Genomic DNA, 23,345 nt, shown 5'->3' with positions numbered 1-23,345 from the left:
ATTATTTTCCATACGTCACATCATTTTAACATCCGGTTCCCTTCATTGCTATAACGTTCTTGCACACACACACACACACACACACACACACACACACACACACACACACACACACACACACACACACACATATATATATATATATATATATATATATATATATATATATATATATATATATATATATATATATATCCACCAGGGTAGATTTGGGGATATAGACGCCGTGTATAGGCGTTGTCATGATACATCTTGTAAGACAGCTCAATATAGGAACAGAACAGAAATACATACGCACTGAAAAAAGATAAAAATATAGGAAATAACATATATACAAAATATAGGAAATAACATATATACAAAGTATACGATATAACATATATAAAAAATATATTAAATATAATATATACAAAATATATACGAGGGGCGGGCATTAAGTAATGCCCCTTACCCACTTACAGTTGTCTGATCTAGTTGAAATCAGGTGTGAAATGTGAAATATAATATACATACAAAATATATGAAATAATATACATACAAAATATATGAAATAATATATATACAAAATATATGAAATAATATATATACAAAATATATGAAATAATATATATACAAAATATTAATTATTTTTAAACACTTATTTCATTTCTGTTGGATTGATAATATCTATTTCAAGAATGGCTGGATATTTTTAGGTATTGCGTTCATCACCTCCTGATTAGGTAATTCTTTTATTATTATTACTAGCAGTTCAGCCCAGCTTGGTCGGGCCCTGTGTACTGTTCATAACTTTATGTGCATATATATATATATATATATATATATATATATATATATATATATATATATATATATATATATATAATAAAAATTTGACCCATATACAGGTAACCTACATCTAAAATTTTAAGTGTTTAGACACAAAATTGGCGGAGGAGTTTGATAGAGTCTGCAAAGGTAAACTCTTTTAAATTTGACCTCTTGGCTGCCAAATTTTCGCCCAAAAAACTGATTAAAAACCTTGCTGCATGTCTGAATACCCTTTATGTAAAATTTCAAATAGTTAGACCCAAAATCTGCTGAATAGTTTGCTAGAGACCACAAAGGTAAAATCTTTTGAACTTTGACCGCCTTGGTAGCCATATTTTCGGCCAAAACCCGATTAAAGAGCTTGTCCTATGTCTGAATATACTTTATGTAAAATTTCAATAGCTTAAACCAAAAATATTGCGGAGAGATCAATTTTTTACAAACTTTGACTCCAATTTTGACCCCTTAACATTTATTCTGTTGGGCTTCAATCAAGTTAAAACGTTTGATCCATGTCCAAGGAACCTATATCTAAAATTTCAAGTGTTTAGACCCATAATTGGCGGAGGAGTTTGGGAGAGATTTCAAAGGTAAAATCGTTGAAATTTTACCCTTTTATAGCTAAATTTCTGGCCGAAAACCGATTAAAAAGATTTTCCCAAATCTCAATACTTCTTATGTCAAATCTCGAGTCTGTAGACTGAAAATCGACAGAGTAATTTGGTAAGAAAATGTACACAGACAGACACAGACACAGACACACAGACACACACACAAACACACACAAAATTTCACTTTTGTAGATATACTAGCAGTTAAGCCCGGCTTTGCTCGGGCCCATGACTTGCCCTACGTGTTATTACACTTGATATAAAATTTCAAATATTTACACTAATATTTGTCTGAGTAATTTCGTAGAGACTGCAGAGGTCAATTTTTTAAAATTTTGACCCCAATTTTCATCCCTTAACATTTATTATTTTCGTCTCAAATCAAAATACAAAGTTTTACCCAGGTCCAAATCACCTACATCTAAAATTTCAAATCTTCAGACCCAAAATTGGCGGAGGAATTTGGTAAAATCTGCAAAGGTCAACTCTTTAAACTTTTACTTTTTGGCAGCCAAATTTTCGCCCCAAAACTGATTAAAATGCTTGCCGCATGTCAGAATGTATAAATTTCAAATGTTTCGACCCAAAATTGGCTGAGTAGTTTGCTAGACACTGCAAAGGTCAAATCTTTAGACGTTTGGTACACATGTGCATATCAAATTTTCGACACAAACCAATTAAAAGCTTTGCCTTATATCTTAATACCCTTTATGTAAAATTTCAAATGTTTACACCAGAAATTGGCTGAGTAATTTGGTAGAGGCCGCAGAAGTCATTTTTTTTTTTTTACTTGGACCCCAATTTTAACCCCTTAACGTTTGATCCATGTTCAAGTAAGCTACATTTAAAATTTAAAATGTTTAGACCCATAATTGGCGGAGGAGTTTGGTAGAGTTTTCAGAGGTCAAATAAAGAAATGTTAAAGAGGTCTAAAAATCAAGATAAACTGTTTGACCCATGTCCAAATAAGCTACATCTAAAATTTCAAGTGTTTAGACACAAAATTTGACCCCTTAGGTCAACTCTTTAAACTGTGACCTCTTGGCTGCCAAATTTTCACCCCAAAACTGATTAAAATGCTTGCCGCATGTCTGAATGTATAAATTTCAAATGTTTCGACCCAAAATTGGCTGATTAATTTGCTAGATACTGCAAAGGTCAAATCTCTAGATGTTTGGTCCCCATGTGCATATCAAATTTTCGACACAAACCAATTAAAAGCTTTACCCTATATCTGAATACCCTTTATGTAAAATTTCAAATGTTTAGACCAGAAATTGGCTGAGTAATTTGGTAGAGGCCGCAGAAGTCATTTTTTTTTTTTTACTTTGACCCCAATTTTAACCCCGTAACGTTTGATCTATGTTCAAGTAAGCTACATTTAAAATTTCAAATGTTTAGACCCATAATTGGCGGAGGAGTTTGGTAGAGTTTTCAGAGGTCAAATAAAGAAATGTTAAAGAGGTCTAAAAATCAAGATAAACTGTTTGACCCATGTCCAAATAAGCTACATCTAAAATTTCAAGTGTTTAGACACAAAATTGGCGGAGGAGTTTGATAGAGTCTGCAAAGGTCAACTCTTTAAACTGTGACCTCTTGGCTGCCAAATTTTCGCCCCAAAACTGATTAAAAACCTTGCTTCATGTATAATTTCAAATTTGAACTTTGACTCCTTGCCAGCCAAATTTTCGGCCAAAAACCGATTAAAAAGCTTGCCCTATGTCTGAATATTGGTGGAGGAGTTTGGTAGAGTTATCAAAGATCAAATCGTTGAAATTTTAGCTTTAAACATCCAAATTTCTGGCCGAAAACCAATCACAAAGATTTTCCTAAATCTCAATACCCCTTATGTCAAATCTTGAGTCTGTAGACCGAAAATTGACAGAGTTAGTGCATAGGGAAATGTACACAGACAGACATATACACAGACATTTTCACTTTTATAGATATATAGATAGATTATTATTATTATTATTATTATTATTATTATTATTATCTTAATATAAATTTTCAAACGAGTTAAAATCACTGGCGATAACAAGTAGGATCCTCTTGAGTTTGAGTGACAACAAATCTCCTCATTTTGTCTTGTTTACGATAATCATTGCAACTCATTTTGCCTTTATACAACAGCCACTTACCATTGATTCTCGCTTAAAACGACGGTTGGTTTTTCTGAAATTTGAGTGGAGATAAGTTTCTCCGTGGTTCCAGTATTCTCCGCGCCCTTCCAGTGGAGTTCTTGTCGGTGCCATACATTCTCGGTGTTTCCACATTCTTTCAACATTCGTGATCATTTTGTGTTGTGCCAATCGGGAATGATGTTTCTATTACTTCCCTTTAGTACTTTAAATAGTTTCAGTGGATGGGGTCTAGAAAAAAAGCACGTGTTTACTCGCTAACTATTCCGTGACGAGATTTCATTACATATATTTATATATAAATAAATATACATAAGTAGTTATTACAGAGTGAATGATCATCATCATCATCATCATCATCGTCAGAAGCAGCAGCAGCAGCAGTAGCAGCAGCAGCAGCAGCAGTAGTAGTAGTAGTAGTAGTTGTAGTAGTAGTAGTAGTAGAAAGTGGAGGAGGAGTAAGAGGAGGAGGTGAAGATGAAGGAGGAGGGGAAAAAGAGGAGGTGGAGCACCTCGTGAAAATTCCATGGTGCTTTTAGCATCAATCTATATAATTAAGTGTTAGCAATAATATTTTTTTTGAAATGTAAAAAAAAAAAAAAAATGTCTGCCAAAAAAGAAACACATCTGGTATATCTGGTATATTTTGGTATAGCCTTACACTTAATGCATTTAGCTTTAAAATGGCACCGCTTTCATCTTACTACCATTCACAATTAAGCAGATATGCGGACTTAAAATGTGCCCAAGACTTTTGGAACACCCTGTATTTCTTTTGAAATGTAAAAAAAAAAAAAAAATGACTGCCAAAAAAGAAAAAGAAAAATGACTCCTTTTTTCCATGAAAATGATTGTTATTGTCAGCTAAATATGCCTGTTCTTTCTTCATTTAAACTTCTAGTATTTATTTTCAAACCAATAAATATTATTTTTCTTCTTAGCTTAAAAAATAATTGCTAACTAAATCAACTAAAAATAAATAAAACGAAGGTTACTTTTGAAATGCGTTTATTTAAAACTAGCAAAGAGAACGATATGATTTGGTTTTAGAATAATTGAAATAAGGGTAAAGTCGAAATCGTTTACCTTAGCGACATCAGACAAATTATCGCCATCATCGAGCGATATCATTTTTAATGTTGATGACGTACGTATGTATGATCATCAAAATGCTGTGAAAATCTGTCTGTCGACTCTGTCGAAAGTTTTAGGCAAACATACATACATGCATGCATACATACATACATACATACATACATACATACATATACAGACAGACAGACAGACAGATAGACAGACAGGTGAGATTTATATAATAGATCATCAGGCTGACAAGAAAGTTCTTGCCAGTTTTAATTTTTAAATTCTGATGAACACATATCTCGGCTCAAATAAAAATTAATTGATCAAAATAAGCACCATTAGAGTCAGCACAAAACAAAAGCATTTATGCCAGTAACATAAAAATCTTGCGTTCTGGTGGCGATGACGGCGCTGAAGGCGTTTTTGATATCGCTTAGGTTTTTGAAGCATTTCTCACGTAGAAAATTGTCGAGATATCTAGAGAATATGGTGAATGGGGCAATTCGTTCAACTTCTTCATATTCGGTTTAGCAACGTGCAGTCGGGCATTGTTGTGGAGGAGAATTAGGCCTTTTCTGTTCAATAATGCTGGGGTTTGTTGTCGAAGTTTCTGATGCATTTCATCCAGTCAAACAACTATAATTGGTGAACCCGGTCGCAGACCAATAAAGATCAGCATGGCCTTCTTTTGGTGTAACTCTGGGAAGTATCATGAGTCTTTGTTGGCGTCTGACCACTGAGCTGAGCGTTGCCGGTTGTAAAAAACTTACTTTTTATCGCAAATCACAACCCAACCGAGAAACGGGTCGTTCTTGTATCAAAGAGAAGATGACACTTTATAACTGCGTTTCTTTTATTGGTCGTTCAATCCGTGAGGCATCCATTTATCAAGTTTTTTTTTTGTTTTTCCAATCTATCACCAGTGGTTGGAAATCATCGTATACGTTACGTCTAATTCAGAAGCAAATTCTTCAACAGTTGTGCTTAGATTGGTTTCGACTAAGGCTCTTACTTGATCGTTGTCCACATCCGATGGCCGACCACTATGTTGATCATCTTCCAGACTCGTCGCCGCCACGAAATTTTGTAAACCACCATTGTGCTGTGCATTGAGTAGTGGTTCCTGTGTCAAACGCTTCGTTGATATCGCGAGCTGTTTCAACAGCTTTTCGGCCTAGTTTGAATTGAAATAAGAGAATTGTGAGAATTTGCTTTTTTACTATCTTGTATTGAACGTTCTGAAAAGAAAACATAGTTGTTTTAAAAACGATTGTAATTTAAACGATTATATAGAGCGAAAAACGCTCTTTAAAACAGTATATAAAGTAAAGGTATTTTAACGGAAACATATTCGAAAATATATAATTTGAAATGAAAATTTAAAATTTCGCAAGAACTTTCTTGTCAACCTATTATTATTATTATTATTATTAGTAGTAGTAGTAGTAGTAGTAGTAGTAGTAGTAGTAGTGTACAGCATAATAATGTTTGACACACTGGTTCCTGTCAGATCATCGAAATTAAGCAACAATGAGCCTAGTCAGTATCAGATGGGTAACCATTTGAGATTTCCAGGTGCTGTATATGCTATCCGCTTATCTCGGCAGTGTTTCCAATTGTCCTAAACTTCTCCTTGCCACTGGACTCAAGCTGTGCCGATTCAGAGGTGGTGTGATTGGAGATTGCGTAACTTTTGCCATATAATTACACGTGCAGCTGCCCCTGCAGGGGGTATCCTTTGTCTTTCGAGACTAAATGGAGCCATCGGAGTAGAAGTAGCAGCAGTAGTAGTAATAGTAGTATTATTAGTAGTGTTATAAAAACTCCCCATCATTAATACGTGGTTCGGTGTTAGATTATTGTATATATCACAATATCTAAACATCTACTTGTATATATATTCTTTTGCATAGTGTTGTTAGTCTTTGTCTTATTCCCGGCCGGCTAATCCAGCAAAGAATGTTGGCCGGTTGGCACCTCATATCATAACATACATCTCCTAACGTATCAGATTGTGCCGTGAAACAGACAATCCTCCTCCTCCTCCTCCTCCTTCTGTTCTCCCGGTAATGGAATGTTCAAAGTGGCATGAATCCAACCTTAAGAATCCTTAATTCGTATCAACAGATAAAACAGAAAACGTTTTTTTTTTCATTCACGGGCGTTATTTATTTATTTGTGTGTGTGTGTGTGTGTGTGTGTGTGTGATGTGTTGTGTGTGTGCGTGTGTGTGTGTTGTGTGTGTGTGTGTGCGTTTATGCGTGTTCAGCTCGGCTCATTCGCGCCTTTTTTGTAATCAGCCTTACACTCAAGTTTCTTCGACAAGAGACTTACTTGCACGAAATACCAGGAATTCTTTTACAAATTCTTTTATCAAACAACCGCCGCTTCTTCTTTATGAATGACTTCTTTTTTTATATACATAAACAGAGTAATACACACACACACACACACACACACACACACACACACACACACACACACACACACACACACACACACACACACACACACACACATATATATATATATATATATATATATATATATATATATATATATATATATATATACTCAAAAAGCTTTATGGAGTAGCTCAGTAGTATACGTCTAGACCAATTAATATAAACCTTTCTGATTCAAATAAATATTATATTTCCTTCAAAAGATTTATTGATTCAAGAACATATATTTTTATGATAATTAACTGTAGGAGCTGATAGAAGCGTAAGCTAGTATAGTCAGTAACACACACACACACACACACACACACACACACACACACGCACACACACACACACACACACACACACACTTATATAGCTATATCTATCTATTTATTAAGCGAGCTCTCTTTCTCTATCTTTCTCCCTCTCTTTCTCCCTCTTTGTGTGTGTATATATATATATACTAGCTGTACCCTGCCACGCGTTGCAGTAGCTCAATTTGGTGTAATGGAAAAATTTTATAAAAGAGAAAACGTATGTTTCTTATATTAGTACAGCAATCCACTGCAAAAAGTGAAAAAGAAGGCGAAACTGAAAAAAATGGTACTCTTGCAGAATTTGATCTGGATCCTCGAGAGTTTCTGTCAATCATTCATGTTTTGGACTTGACCAACAATCAGTGGATGAAGCCGAACGTAGCAAAAATGTTGAAACGCTAAATGTTTTTTTTGTTGTTGTTTTAAAAAATATGATTTAGTAATTAATATTTGGTTGATGGTGGGGGGAGGGGGTTACTATACACAGATTCGAAAAAGTCGTCCAAAAACAAATAAATGAAAGCAAAGGTAAGGTAATTTACGTTTCTACCTAATTGGATAATTGTTTAGTGTTTTTATGTAATGTAAAATGCTTAATTGGCTCAAAAAACAGAAATGGTCGCGAATTCTGTTGAATACGTTAAGTTTGGGAAAGTAAGTTGAAAATTAAAAACTATACAAAACAGTGTCTGAAACTCACCGAACATATGTTATCATGACATAGGCTGGCATAATCGGTAGGTTTCTGACAGTATTTTGTATAGTTTTTTTAGTTTTAACTCACTTTCTCTAACTTAAAGTAATCAACAGTGTCCACCACCATTTGTAGCTTTCAAATACACCAATAAACACTGTTTTTCGAGCAGACTAAACGTTACATTAAATGAAAAGGGTTTATATTACTAAACACAGATACAAAGAAGTTGTCAAAAAATAAATATATAACAAATAAATGTTATCAAAGGCAAGAAAAGTAAGTGTTCTACCTAACTGGATAAGATTTTAGTGTTTTTATGTAATGTATAATCGGTTCAAAAACATTCAATGTTTATCGGTATATCTGAAAAATACAAATGGCGGCAGACTGTATCGAACACGTTAAGTTTGGGGAAATTTTGGGAAAATGAGTTTAAACTAAAAAACTATACAAAATACTGTTAGGAACTCACTCAATATATGTTACCATGATGTAGGCTGGCATATAATCGGTGGTTTTAAACTTTTGCTCGATACAGGTGACGACTTTTAAAAATCCCTTTTAGTGATAACCTGGTTTGAGGATATTTGTACAACTAAACGGCAAATCTGCTCAAAAAAATCCGGTATTATTTTACTTTAAGGCCCGTTTCACGTTCATATATAACGAAATATTTTATTGTAGATTTCGGTGTGCTAAAAACGAATCTACAAACCGTTTACGTAGCAAAAAAAAAGTTTTCATGACATTCATGAAATTACTTTTTCAAAATGTGGGTGATCATTTTTCAATGTAAATTTAACTTAGAATGAGCACCCACTTTCTGGCCACCTGAGAGAGGGGCATTTTTCTGTTTCTTGGCTAAAAAGTTTTTTGTTTGATTTCTTTTGCATGGTAATAACCCCTGAACTCTGGGACTATTTTCCATTTAACAGCCGTAGCCTTCGTTTACGCTATGCGTAAGCATAAACGAAAGCTGTTTAGCCAATAAACATGGGAAAAAATCCCCCCTCTCTCAGGTGGCTAGAAAGTGGGTGCTCATTTTAAGTTAAATTTACATGGAAAAGTGATCGCCACTTTTTCGAAAAAGTAATTTCTTCATATCATAAAAACTATTTTTTTGCGACGGAAACGGTTTGCAGATTCGTTTTTAGCACACCAAAATCTACAATAAAAATTTTGTTATTTACGAACGTGAGACGCACAGCCCTTAATAGAAAATTATATAAAAAATCCGGGGGAAAATAGTTTTCAATAAAAACAGCAAATGAATTCGATAGAAAAAAAATGGATGCTATTTTTTTTTCTTTCTGTGTGTTTCTTGGCTAAAAAGTCTTTTTGTTTGATTTCTTTTGCATGGTATTAACCCCTGAACTCTGGGAATATTTTCCATTTCACAGACGTAGCCTTTGTTTATGCTATGCGTGAGCATAAACGAAAACTGTTAAATATGCATTCGCGTACCAAACTGCCTTGTCAAAAAAACTTTAAGCCAATAAACACGAAAATAAATGCCCCTTCCTCAGGTGGCCAGAAAGTGGGTGCTCATTTTAAGTTAAATTTAGATGGAAAAGTGATCACCCACTTTTCGGAAAAAAAAATTTCTTCAGATCATGAAAACTATTTTGGTACTCCTTGGGTGTTGAGTTCCATGGCGACCCGCAGAATTATTTAATGGTCGTTCCCTTAGTACCCCCCTAGTCAAAGCTAACGCATGCGGCGCAAAAGATTACAATGCATAATACAACTTTTTATATCTTGATAACTACTTATTTCTGCAAAATTTCGATGCGATTTTCGTATTCAGCATAGTCGAAAACCATTTCAAGTCGTCATTTAAAAGAAAATTGAGGAGGTGGAGGTGGACCTAATCTAAACATTTACCAATAATTTTTAATCCCGTACGCCTCCCGATACATTGCTTCGTCAACATGCGAACATTTTATATCTCCCGAAGACACTTCCGTATTTAGAAAAAAATAAATAAATAAAAAGTGACCGATTTACCAGAACTTTATCAATAATAATCCAGTGAAAAAATTTCAAAAAACCTATCAGTATAGAAACTCCACCACGTAAGTAAATAAATAAAAAATGTTACGTGCGCATTTTTTTTTTATTTATTATAAGTAGTTATGAAGATATAAAAAGTTGTATTATGCATTGTAATCTTTGGCGGCCATCTTTTTTACGTGTGTGTATTTGTTTATGGCGCGTGTGCACGTAAAAAGATGGCCGCCGAAGAATACAATGCATAATACAACTATTTATTTCCGCAAAATTTCAATGCAATTTGCGTGTTCAGCATACTCGGAAACCTATAAATGTCGTCATTGAAAGGAAAATTGTAGAGGTGGACCTAATCTAAAAAAATACCAAATTATTAAACATTTCTCGAGCATGTTAGTGAAATTTATAATACTTTAAAAAAAAATTAAAAAGAAACAAAAAAGTTTTGAAAAAAACTCACCTTGCACAAAAACAATTTAAAAAAAAACACACACACACACTGACTAAATAAGTAAAAAAAAAAATAATTAAAAATCTCGAAACTTTATTTTCATGAAAACAATAAAAAAAGTCCTGTTCTCTCTATTTTTTTTCTTTTAGAAACAAATATATTTCTGACTTACAAATGCGGTAGAGACTCGTTATTTTTACTTTCTATGGTTTTGATATACCGCGTTTTTATTGCTTACAAAATGGGTGACTGATTTATCAGAACGTTGTAACTAAAAAGTGAGCACCACTTTCAAATGTCGAAATAATGATTTCTTTTTTACATTTTTTTTTAATAATCTGTTTAATTCAACGTCGCCTTTCGCACTTTTACAAACATTTTTTTAAAAAAGTAACTGAACCATTTATTGATAATTTGTTACATGTACAAACATGTATTTATTTACGTAGGCTTAACTCCTTTCATGAATAAGAAAAGTTTTACTCTTTAAGAATAATAAAAGGAAAAAGTTACTGAACATTTATAAAAGGACTTCTTTTCATGAAGGCCAGAGGAATAGTTGGCCGAAAATTCGTGAAACAACAACTAATAAAGATGAGAATAATAGTCCGCAATAAATAAAAATGGTGCTAATGCAGAGAGCGATCCGCGCTATTTTTTAAATCATATTTCCACGTTTAAATAACGTTTTATGATGTTTTTTTTATTATTTATTCAATTGTAAGGTTAAAGTACAGAATAGGTACAAAACATCCTTACCTCCCCATGTTAAGAATGACTTTTTAAATAATAACATTATTTCAGCACGGATCACTCTCTGCATGAGTAATCTTATATAGAAAAACAAAAAAAAACTCAAAAGCAAGCAACAAACTTTTTTTTTGCCTTTTATAATAAAGAAAAGATGTGTAAATTAAAAAATTTGGAAGATAAACAAATGAAATATGTTTTTTTGTTTTTTTTTACTTATCGAGTTAACAGAAAATGAAACCTTTCGTCAATTCGTGGCTGTGAAATGAATCGAACCGGAAGTTCAGTTTTATCAACAGAACAGATTCGCAGAAACGATTAAATAAATATATTTATTTTATTTAATATTTTAATTTTAATTAGGTAAATTTATTTTAATAACATAAAACATACCTCGACTCTAAAAATGGGTTGTCTGAAAATTTCAAATAAATTGGTAACGTATAAACATGGTTTTATTTGTTTAGAACGAACCAACTTTACATTTATATATATATATATATATATATATATATATATATATATATATATATAAATGTACATTTGGTTCGTTAAAAGTGAATAAAACCATATTTCTACGTTATCAATATATTTGAAATTTTCAGACAACCCATCTTTAGAGTCGAGGGATGTTTTTATGTTATTAAAATAAATTTACCTCGCTAATTATAAAAATATATTAAATAAAATAAAAAATATTTTTCGTAAATGCAGAACTATGTTCCATTTTATTTCCGGTTTGCAGGCAATTCACGACGATTTGACGATTTCGAATTTCAAATTAGAAATGTAATTCTGGGTTCGTTCGTTATCAATAAAACCATATTTGTACATTACCAATTTATTTGAAAGCTTCAGACAGTCTATAAATTAACATCCCAAATTATAAAAATATATGAAATAAAATAAAAATATTTTTCTTAAATGCGAACCTGTGGTCAAATTTTATTTCCGGTAGAATGCACGTGGGAATGATTTCACTATGATTTGACGATTTGGCATGACAACATTTTCAGTGTTACATCGCTAAGTATAATAGGCATCTCTTATTTTACATTTTTTATTTCATTTGTTTATCCAAAATCTAATGTAATGTTTGGTTCGTTAAAAGCGAATAAAACCATATTTCTGCGTTACCAATTTAGTCAAGGAATGTTTTCATGTTATTAAAATAATTTAACATTGCGAATTATAAAAATATTAAATTAAATTAAAAATATTTTTCGTAACTGCAAGATTATCGCCATTTTATTTCCGGTAGAAATTAGCCTTTCACTTATTGAGATAAGTATTATTTGTATTAATTTTTTATGATACTCATGCAGAGAGTGATCCGTGCTAAAATAATGTTATTATTTAAAAAGTCATTCTTAAATGGGGAGGGGAGGATGTTTTGTACCTATTCTGTCAATTACAATTGAATAAAAAAAAGCATATCGTAAAGCTTTAATTAAACGTGGAAATATGATTTAAAAAATAGCGCGGATCGCTTTCTGCATTAGCACCATTTTTATTTATTACGGACTATTATTCTCATCTTTATTAGTTGTTGTTTCACGAATTTTCGGCCAACTATTCCTCTGGCCTTCAAGAAAAGAAGTAAGTCCTTTTATAAATGTTCAGTAAATTTTTCCTTTTATTATTCTTAAAGAGTAAAACTTTTCTTATTCATGAAAAGAGTTAAGTCTACGTAAATAAATAAATGTTTGTACACGTGACAAATTATCAATAAATGGTTTAGTTACTTTTTTAAAATTATTTATGAAAAGAGTTAACGTAAATAATGTTTGTAACAGTGCGAAAGGCGACGTTGTACAACCATCATTCCCATGCTTAATTTCTATACTTATAGGTTTTTGGAATTTTTTTTCACTGGATTATTATTGATTGGACACTAATTAAACAGATTATTAAAAAAAATTAAAACGAAATCATTATTTCGACATTTAAAAGTGGTGTTCACTTTTTAGTTATAAAGTTCTGATAAATTAGTCACCCATTTTGTAACCAATAAAAACGCGGTATGTCAAAACCATAGAAAGTCAAAATAATATGAGCCTCTACCGCATTTTTAAGTAAGAAATATATTTGTTTCTCAAAGAAAAAAATAGATTGAACATGACTTTTTTTTATTGTTTTTATGAAAATAAAGTTTCGAGTTTAAATAAATTATTATATTTTTTTTACTTATGCAGTTAAAAGTCAGTTTGTGGGTGTGTTTTTTTTTTAAAATTGTTTTTATGAAAGGTGAGTTTTTTGGGGTTTTTTTTAATATTTTTTTTAAGTATTATAAATTTCACTAACATGCTGGAGAAATGTTTAATAATTTGGTATTTTTTTTAGATTATGTCCACCTCCACAATTTTTCTTTCAATGACGACATTTATAGGTTTCCGAGTATGCTGAACACGCAAATCGCATTGAAACTTTGCGGAAATAAATAGTTGTATTATGCATTGTATTCTTCGGCGGCCATCTTTTTACGTGCACACGCGCCATAAACAAATACACGCACGTAAAAAAGATGGTCGCCAAAGATTACAATGCATAATACAACTTTTTATATCTTCATAACTACTTATTTCTGCAAAATTTCGATGCGATTTTCGTATTCAGCATAGTCGAAAACCATTTCAAGTCGTCATTTAAAAGAAAATTGAGGAGGTGGACCTAATCTAAAAATTTACCAATAATTTTTCATCCCGTACGCCTCCCGATACATTGCTTCGTCAATATGCGACCATTTTATATCTCCCAAAGACACTTCCGTATTTAGAAAAAAAAATGAGTGACCGATTTACTAGAACGTGTTAACTAAAAAGTGAGTACCCCTTTCAAATGTTTAAATGATTTTTTTTTCAATTTTTTTTTCATAATCTGGTTAGTGTTCAATCAATAATAATCCAGTGAAAAAATTTCAAAAAATCTATCAGTATAGAAACTCCACCACGTAAGTAAATAAATAAAAAATGTTACGTGCGCATGCGTTAGCCTTAACTAGGGGGGTACTAAGGGAACGGCCATTAAATAATTCTGTGGGTCGCCATGGAACTTAACGCCCAAGGAGTACCAAAATAGTTTTCATGATCTGAAGAAATTTTTTTTTCGAAAAGTGGGTGATCACTTTTCCATCTAAATTTAACTTAAAATGAGCACCCACTTTTTGGCCACCTGAGGAAGAGGCATTTATTTTCGTGTTTATTGGCTTAAAGGTTTTTTGACAAGGCAGTTTGGTACGCGAATGCATATTTAACAGTTTTCGTTTATGCTCACGCATAGCATAAACAAAGGCTACGTCTGTGAAATGGAAAATATTCCCAGAGTTCAGGGGTTAATACCATGCAAAAGAAATCAAACAAAAAACTTTTTAACCAAGAAACACACAGAAAAAAGAAAAAAGATAGCATCAATTTTTTTTCTATCGAATTCATTTGCTGTTTCTATTGAAAACTATTTTCCCCCGGATTTTTGATATAATTTTCCATTAAGGGCCGTGCGTCTCACGTTCGTAAATAACAAAAAATTTTTTGTAGATTTTGGTGTGCTAAAAACGAATCTGCAAACCGTTTCCGTCGCAAAAAATAGCTTTATGATATGAAGAAATTACTTTCTGCTTTCAATAAAATCCACCCAATTATTTCCATTTCATTCTTTCATTCTCTCTGTTTCAATTGTTACTTCTCTTTTCGCGAGAGCGGTAAATTGGTAGCAACAGTAGTCGCTGAAGCGACATGGTTGCTATGGAATCAAGTCATAAAAAACGTCGTTCACCATCTTACAGTTTTTTTTACGACTTTGAACACCAGTAAATCCAGCATAATTTTTATTTTTAGTTTTAACAATTTTCTTATAATACTAATGGAAAACTCAAAATGTATATCATTACTAGGGCTGTAACAACATCATATTCTTTTCATTGTTTACACACTTGAGTATATAGCCGTTAATCTATATACATAAAAAATGTAATTCTTGGTTCGTTCAAAGCTTATACAACCATATTTCTACATTACCAATTTATTTGAAATTTTCAGACAACCCATCTTTAGAGTCGAGGAATGTTTTTATGTTATTAAAATAAATTTACATCGCCAATTATTAAAATATTAAATAAAATAATATATTTTCGTAAGCCGTCAGTGCAAACCTGTTTTGTTGATAGAACTGAACTTCCGGTTCGATTCATTTCATACCCACGAATTGACGAAACGAATTAGAAGATTTCATTTTCTGTTTACTCGATAAGTAAAAAAAAACAAAAAACAACAAAAAAAAAAACAATTCATTTGTTTATCTTCCAAATTTTTTAATTTGAACATTTTTTCTTTATTATATCAGGCAAAAAAAAAGTTTGTCGCTTGCTTTTTGAGTCGGAGTCGTTTTTTGTTTTTTGATTTTTTTGTTTTTGTTTTTTGTTTTTTCTTTTATTTTTTCGATATAAGAAAATATGAACTCTTTTTAAAATTTAACTTGGTAACTAGCTTAAATAATATTTGGTGCTAATGCAGAGAGTGGTCCGCGCTATTTTTTAAATCGTATTTCCACGTTTAATTAAAGTTTTATTATGTGTTTTTTTTATTCAATTGTAAGATTAAAATACAGATTATGTACAAAACACCCTCCCCTCCCCATGTTAAGAATGGCTTTTTAAATAATAACGTTATTATTTCAGCACAGATCGCTCTCTGCATGAGTACCGTACTTTCACCTAACAATTTAATAAACAAAACATAGTACTTATGCAGAGAAAGTAGCGTGCTAAAATAATAACGTTATTTGGAAAGGCATTCTTAACATAGGGAGGGCGTTTTGTAACTATTCTATACTTTCACCTAACAATTAAATAAACAAAAGATAGTACTTATGCAGAGAAGGTACCGTGCTGAAATAATGCTATTAAGAAAGCCATTCTTAACATGGGAAAGGGAGGGTGTTCTGTAACTATTTTATACTTTCACCTAACAATTTAATAAACAAAAGATAGTACTACCGTTATTTAGAAAGCTATTCTTAACATGGGGAGGGAGTTTTGCATCTATTCTATACTTTCACCTAACAATTTAATAAACAAAAAATAGATAGTACGTATGCATAGAAAATACCGTTCTGAAATAATGTTATTTAGAAAGACATTCTTAACATGGTGATGGTATTTTGTAACTATTCTGTCCGTTCACCTGACAATTTAAAAACAAAACATGGTACTTATGCAGAGAAGCTACCCTGCTGAAATAATGACGTTATTATTTAGAAAGCCATTCTTAACATGGGAATATGGGTGTTTTGTAACTATTCTGGACTTTCACCTAACAATTAATTAAACAAAACATGGTACGTATGCAGAGAAAGTACCGTGCTAAAATAATAACGTTATTTAGAAAGGCATTCTTAACATAGGGAGGACGTTTTGTAAGTATTCCATACTTTCACCTAACAATTAAATAAACAAAACATGGTACTTATGCAGAGAAGGTACCGTGCTGAAATAATGCTATTAAGAAAGCCATTTTTAACAAGGGAAAGGGAGAGTGTTCTGTAACTATTTTATACTTTCACCTAACAATTTAATAAACAAAAGATAGTACTTATGCAGAGAAGGTACCGTGCTGAAATAATACCGTTATTTAGAAAGCTATTCTTAACATGGTGAGGGAGTTTTGCATCTATTCTATACTTTCACCTAACAATTTAATAAACAAAAATAGATAGTACGTATGCATAGAAAATACCGTGCTGAAATAATGTTATTTAGAAAGACATTCTTAACGTGGTGATGGTATTTTGTAACTATTCTGTTCTTTCACCTAACAATTTAAAAACAAAACATGACACTTATGCAGAGAAGCTACCCTGCTGAAATAATAACGTTATTATTTAGAAAGCCATTCTTAACATGAGAATAGGGGTGTTTTGTAACTATTCTGGACTTTCACCTAAAAATTTAATAAATAAAAATTAAACTTAAGCAGACAAGGAACAGTATTGAAGCATTAACATTATTTAGAAAGCCATTCTTAACATGGGGAGGGAGAATGTTTTCTAACTATTCTGTACTTTCGGTGCTAATGCAGAGAGTGATCCGCGCTATTTTTTAAATCGTATTTCCACGTTTAATTAAAGTTTTATGATATGTTTTTTATTCAATTGTAAGGGTAAAGTACAGATTAGGTACATCCCCCTCCCCCTCCCCATGTTAAGAATGGCTTTTTAAATAATAACGTTATTATTTCAGCACGGATCACTCTCTGCATGAATACCGATTAATCTTTTGTTCTTTGCTTTTTTTACCGTATTTTGGGGTTTTTTTTTATGAAAACCTTTTTTTAACAAAAATTGAAAGTGCACGTTTTTTCTTCTTTTTTTACAGAAGTTGTTTTTATATAAGAAAATATGAATGCTTTTAAAGAAATTGGGTACTCGTGCACTTAATGATCCGTGCTGAAATCTTAACGTTACTATTTAAAAAGCCATTCTTAACATGGGGAGAAGAGGGTGTTTTGTACCTATTCTGTACTTTAACCTTACAACTGAATAAAAAAAAAGGTAAATTTTTAGATTAAGTCCACCTCCACAATTTTCTTTTAAATGACGAATTGCATAGGTTTTCGACTATGCTGAATACGGAAATCGCATTGAAATTTTGCAGAAATAAGTAGTTATCGAGATATTAAAAATTTGCATAATGCATTGTAATCTCTGGTAGCCATCTTTTTTACATGCTTGCGCGCGTCATAAACAAATCTACGCGCTTAACAAAGATGGCCGTCAAAGAATACAATGCATAAAACAACTATTTATATCTCGATAACTAATTATTTCTGCAAAATTTCAATGCGATTTCTGTATTCAGCATAGTCGGAAACCTTTAAAAGTCGTCATTTAAAAGAAAATTGTGGAGGTGGACCTAATCTAAGATAATACCAAAAAAACATAAAACTTTAATTAAACTTGGAAATACGATTTAAAAAAATAGCGCGGATCAGTAAGTGCATTAACACCCATTAATCGACTAACGTGACCTTATTGCCAAATAAGGTCCAGGTACAATGTTTAACGCGCCGTTCACATTGTTTTTATTTGGGGGGGGGGTTCAAGATGAATTCAACTTTCACAATATCTTTTTATTTTTTTTTTTATAATTTCACACTATCTTTTTTTAAAAATTTAGTTAAAAAAGCACAGAATAGTTACAAAACACCATCCCCTCTCTATGGTAAGAATGGCTGAAAAAAATATTAGGTACTCATGTAGAGAGTGATCCGTGCTGAAATAATAACGTTATTATTTAAAAAGCCATTCTAACCATGGGGAGGGGAGGGTGTTTTGTATCTATTCTGTACTTTAACCTTACAATTAAATAAAAAACATATCATAAAACTTTAATTAAACTTGGAAATACGATTTAAAAAATAGCGTGGATCAGTAAGTTCATTAGCACCAAAAATTGTTAGGTGAAATGCAGAAAAGTTTCTACCAAGAAAACCATTATTTTTTATTTTATTTATTTTTTTTTTTTTTTTTGCTATTCTTACCAAGGGGAGGGGATGGTGTTTTGTCACTATTCTGTGCTTTCAACTAACAATTTATTAAAAAAAACAAAAGGTAAATTTTCACATTAGGTCCACCTCCACAATTTTTAACATGGATAGGTTGGGGGATGTTTATTCTGAAAGCCGTTCTTAACATGGGGAGAATGGTGGTATTTATTCCAAAAGCCGTTTTTAAAAGACGAAAGACAGGTAAAAGGTTAAAACATGTGGTTAGGCATGGGTGTTGTTTATTCCGAAAGTCGTTCTTAATATGGGGAGATGGGAGTGTTTATTCATGGCCGTCAGTGAATTATAGTGCATAGTACAGGTCTTTATATCTCGAAAACTAATTGCCTCTGCAAATTTTAAATGAGCTTTTCTTAGTCAGCATAGTCGAAAATTGTGGCGGTGGACCTAATGTAAAAAAAATACCCTTCCCCCCCAAAAAAAAAGATATTGTGAAATTTAAATTTAAGCGCGGTACTAAAAGTAAAATTAAACAGAAAAATACACCTTTGGGTTTGTACTTGCACAAAGACTTGAAAAAATTGTCAACAAAAACAAATATATAACAAGTAAATATTTTCAAAGGCAAGATAAGTTACTTTTCTACCTAATTGGATAATTTCTAGTGTTTTTATTGGGTTTGTACTACTGTACATATAGATTCGAAAAAGTTGTCAAAAATAAATGTATAACATATTATCAAAGGCAAGATACGTTACTTTATTACCAAAATGGATAATTTCTTTGTTTTTTTAATGTAAAATATTTATTCGGCTCCAAAAACACAGCGTTTACTGCTATATTTGAAAATTACAAATGGCGGCAGACTGTGTTAAACACATTAGGTTTAGGAAAATGAGTTAAAACTAAAAAAAAAACTATACAAAATACTGTTAAAAACCACCGAATACATGTCTGCCTATGTCACGGTAATATATATTGAGTGAGTTCCTGACAGTATTTTGTATAGTTTTTTATTTTAACTCATTTTCCCAAACTTAGCCTGTTCAACAGTTTGCCGTCATTTGTATTTTTCAAATATACAGATAAACACTACATGTTTTCGAACCGATTAAACATTTTACACTAAATAAAAACACTAAAATCTTATCCAGTTAGGTAGAAAAGTAACTTATCTTGCCTTTGATAACATTTATTTGTTATATTTATTTTTTAACAACTTTTTCGTTTCTGTGTTTAGTAATACAAACCCGTTTTATTTACTATAACATTTAGTCGGCTCGAAAAACAGTGTTTATCAGTGTATTTGAAAAATACAAACGGTGACGGACACTGTTGATGATGTTAAGTTTGAGAATGATTTAAAACTAAAAAACTATACAAAATACTATCAGAAACCCACCGAATATGTCAGCCTATGCCACAATAACATATAATCAGTAGGTGTCTGACACTGTTTTGTATAGTTTTTAACTGATTTTCCCAAACTTAACGTATTCAACAGAATCCGCGACCATTCGTCTTTTTCAAATACATAGATAAACATTGAATGTTTTGAGTAAATTATACAGTTTATATTAAACTAGCGGGGGTACCCGGCGTTGCCCGAGTGTTTGTTTCCGGGACGGCGGGGGGAGTTTTAAAAAATGTTATGGTAGGTAAGTAGGATCAAACCCGGAGTCATGAGTAAAAGTAGGAAAATAAAGTGTGAAAAAAAAACAAAAAAACATCTGCAACGTTAACAATTCGGCCACCAAGAAAAGTCCATTCCAGTTGTTTAGGAAAAAAAAAAAAGACTACGGTAGGTCGGCGCGAACGTGAAAATATAATGTGAATTGTCCAGCACGCTAACCACTACGCCACAGAGCACTGCAGCTTAGTTTAGTGATTTTAAATAACTTCACATGAAAGAACTACGAAGCCAAACCGGTGTTCTCTTCTCAACTGTTCCTTGTGAACGATCCCCAAACGGTGTTAAGTGGTGGCAGGGGGAGGAGGAATTTATTAGAGAGAAAATATTTTACCACTTCCATTGATCTTAACCGATTTTGGCCGTGACTTCTCAGCAGAAAAAGTATAGAAATCTAAGATTATCAAGGAATTTGAGAAATAATAAGCCTATAACACACCTCAGATATTGTTCTGCCGTTTGTGCATATTATATTTGCATGAAATATCTTGATTTTTAATCCTATTAATGTCAAAATCAGACGGGAAAAATGAGTTCATTTTGTTTATATAGAGAAGAAGAGATAAAAACACTAAAAATTATCCAGTTAGATAGAAACGTAATTTACCTTACCTTTGCTTTAATTTATTCGTTTTTGGATAACTTTTTCGAATCTGTGTATAGTAACCCCCTCCCCCTTACCCAAATATTAATTAAAAACTCACATTTTTGAATACAATAAAAAAGAAAACTATTTAGCGTTTCAACGTTTTAGCAATTTTCGGCTTAATCCACTGAATGTTGGTCGAGCCCAAGCCATGAATGATGGTAACTCCCAAGGATTCGGATCCAATTCTGCAAGAGTACCATTTTTTTTTTTTAATTTTCGCCTTTTTTTTTTTTAACTTTTTGGGGTGGATTGCTGTACTAAGAATATAAGAAACATGCATTTTCTCTTTTTATTAGAATTTTCCATTACACGAAATTAAGCCACAGCAACGCGTGGCAGGGTACAGCTAGTATCTTATATGTTTTTATAGAGACTGATGTAGTTCTTACTATGTCGAATATATACTTGAGAGTGAAAAGAATGAAAAGAATATTCTGTTGTCACAGCCCTAATTATTACTAAACCTTTTATGATCAGATATAATCATTTGTTATGACAGCGATAATAATTATTAAAAAATAGAGGGTCATTAGGAATTATGTCGGGTTATTTGCTATAGTATTGGTAAATATCAATTGTAAATCTTTACTGAAAGTTATATTGATTATTTATGTTAAAAATAGTAATACCCACGGATCTTGAGGCATCAACGTATGCATATATATATATATATATATATATATATATATATATATATATATATATATATATATATATATAATTTATTTATACAAACATTGATGGCTACATATGTGCATACATGTTTCTGTAATCACCCGTTACTCGGGAGATTACGTCTTCAGGCCAAGAATTACTCTTGAAAACTCTTTTCAAGGGCGATTCTTGGTCTAACGACGTAATCTCCGCAGTAACGGGTAATTACAGAAACATTTATGTACATATGTAGCCATCAATCTTTGTATAAATAAATTTAATATATCTGCTCTGTTTACTCATTGAGCACTTTTTTGTAGACACATGTTGTTTCATTGGATGTACTTCTTGGAAACTAAACTCTACTGCCATAATATATATATATATATATATATATATATATATATATATATATATATATATATAAAAAAAATAAATAAAAAGCACGGATTTCCGAAACGATCGTACAGATAATTGACTTTGTTGTTGTTCCTTCTTATGAAACTGATTTTTAATTTAATTAAATTTTGATTTTTAAATTTTAAAAATTTTAAAACTTTTAAATTATAAATCACATTACTTAATATATATATATATATATATATATATATATATATATATATATATATATATATATATATATCAATATGTTGCATAATACCTGGAGTAGATGCAAACAGGGTAAATTAAAGTTTACGTCACATAACGCTGTGCATCCTTTGTCATTTAGATTTAGATTTAGACAGAACTTAGTGGTTGTGGAATATAAAAGATATATCAAGATAAGGGCTAGCGCTTTTAGAGATTTGTGTTAAAGCGTTTTATTATAATGGAAAAATAACTATTTATTTTAGGGATAACGAAAAGTTAACAGTTATAGTTTATGTTTAGATGACTTAATAATTGTGTTTATTTATTGTTTGGATTAAGTTGTACTAAGCGCAATCCCATTTCTACAGTATCAGAGTTCCAGAATGGACCGTTAGCAACACGCACACATATAAATTGGATTTGGCTTGATGTTTATGTGACGGGTAAACACTGTTAACAAAGTTTGAGGGAAAAGCTTTTCGACATACACACATATGCTAAGGGTTGGGGGGAATATTTAAATATTTAGAGTACGTGGAGAAATTATTTGTAAGTGATGGGTGTGATTAAATGGAATGTTTTTCCTGCGTGATCTTGACAAAAATGATGTTGTTTTGGATTTAGTGAATGTTAGATTTTGAGAAAATTTAGGTGAACAGGTGTGTTGTTTTGGGATATTACATTAAGGTAGTGTTGGGACCGTATTTAATAAGTATTTAGGAGGTAGCAGTTAGCAAGTGAGAAAGGAGTTGTGATTTATAATGCCTACAATTTATCGAAGTTCCCTGTTTTTTTTATTTAAGAGTTTATCCCGATCCTTAAATTTCGTCATAAATAGTTTTTTCATTTAAGCAAAGAAAGCAAGGTGAATTTAGTAAATGGCAAGTTTTTTGGCGTTTCTTTTATAGGATTTCCCAGTTAATAATTGGTGTTAATTTTCATCTTGTT

The sequence above is a fragment of the Euprymna scolopes genome, chromosome 31 (genome assembly GCF_053919585.1).
Source record: "Euprymna scolopes isolate OS-2025 chromosome 31, ASM5391958v1, whole genome shotgun sequence".
In the NCBI taxonomy this organism is placed as follows: Eukaryota; Metazoa; Mollusca; class Cephalopoda; order Sepiida; family Sepiolidae; genus Euprymna; species Euprymna scolopes.
Note: the sequence above shows the minus strand (reverse complement) of the source record.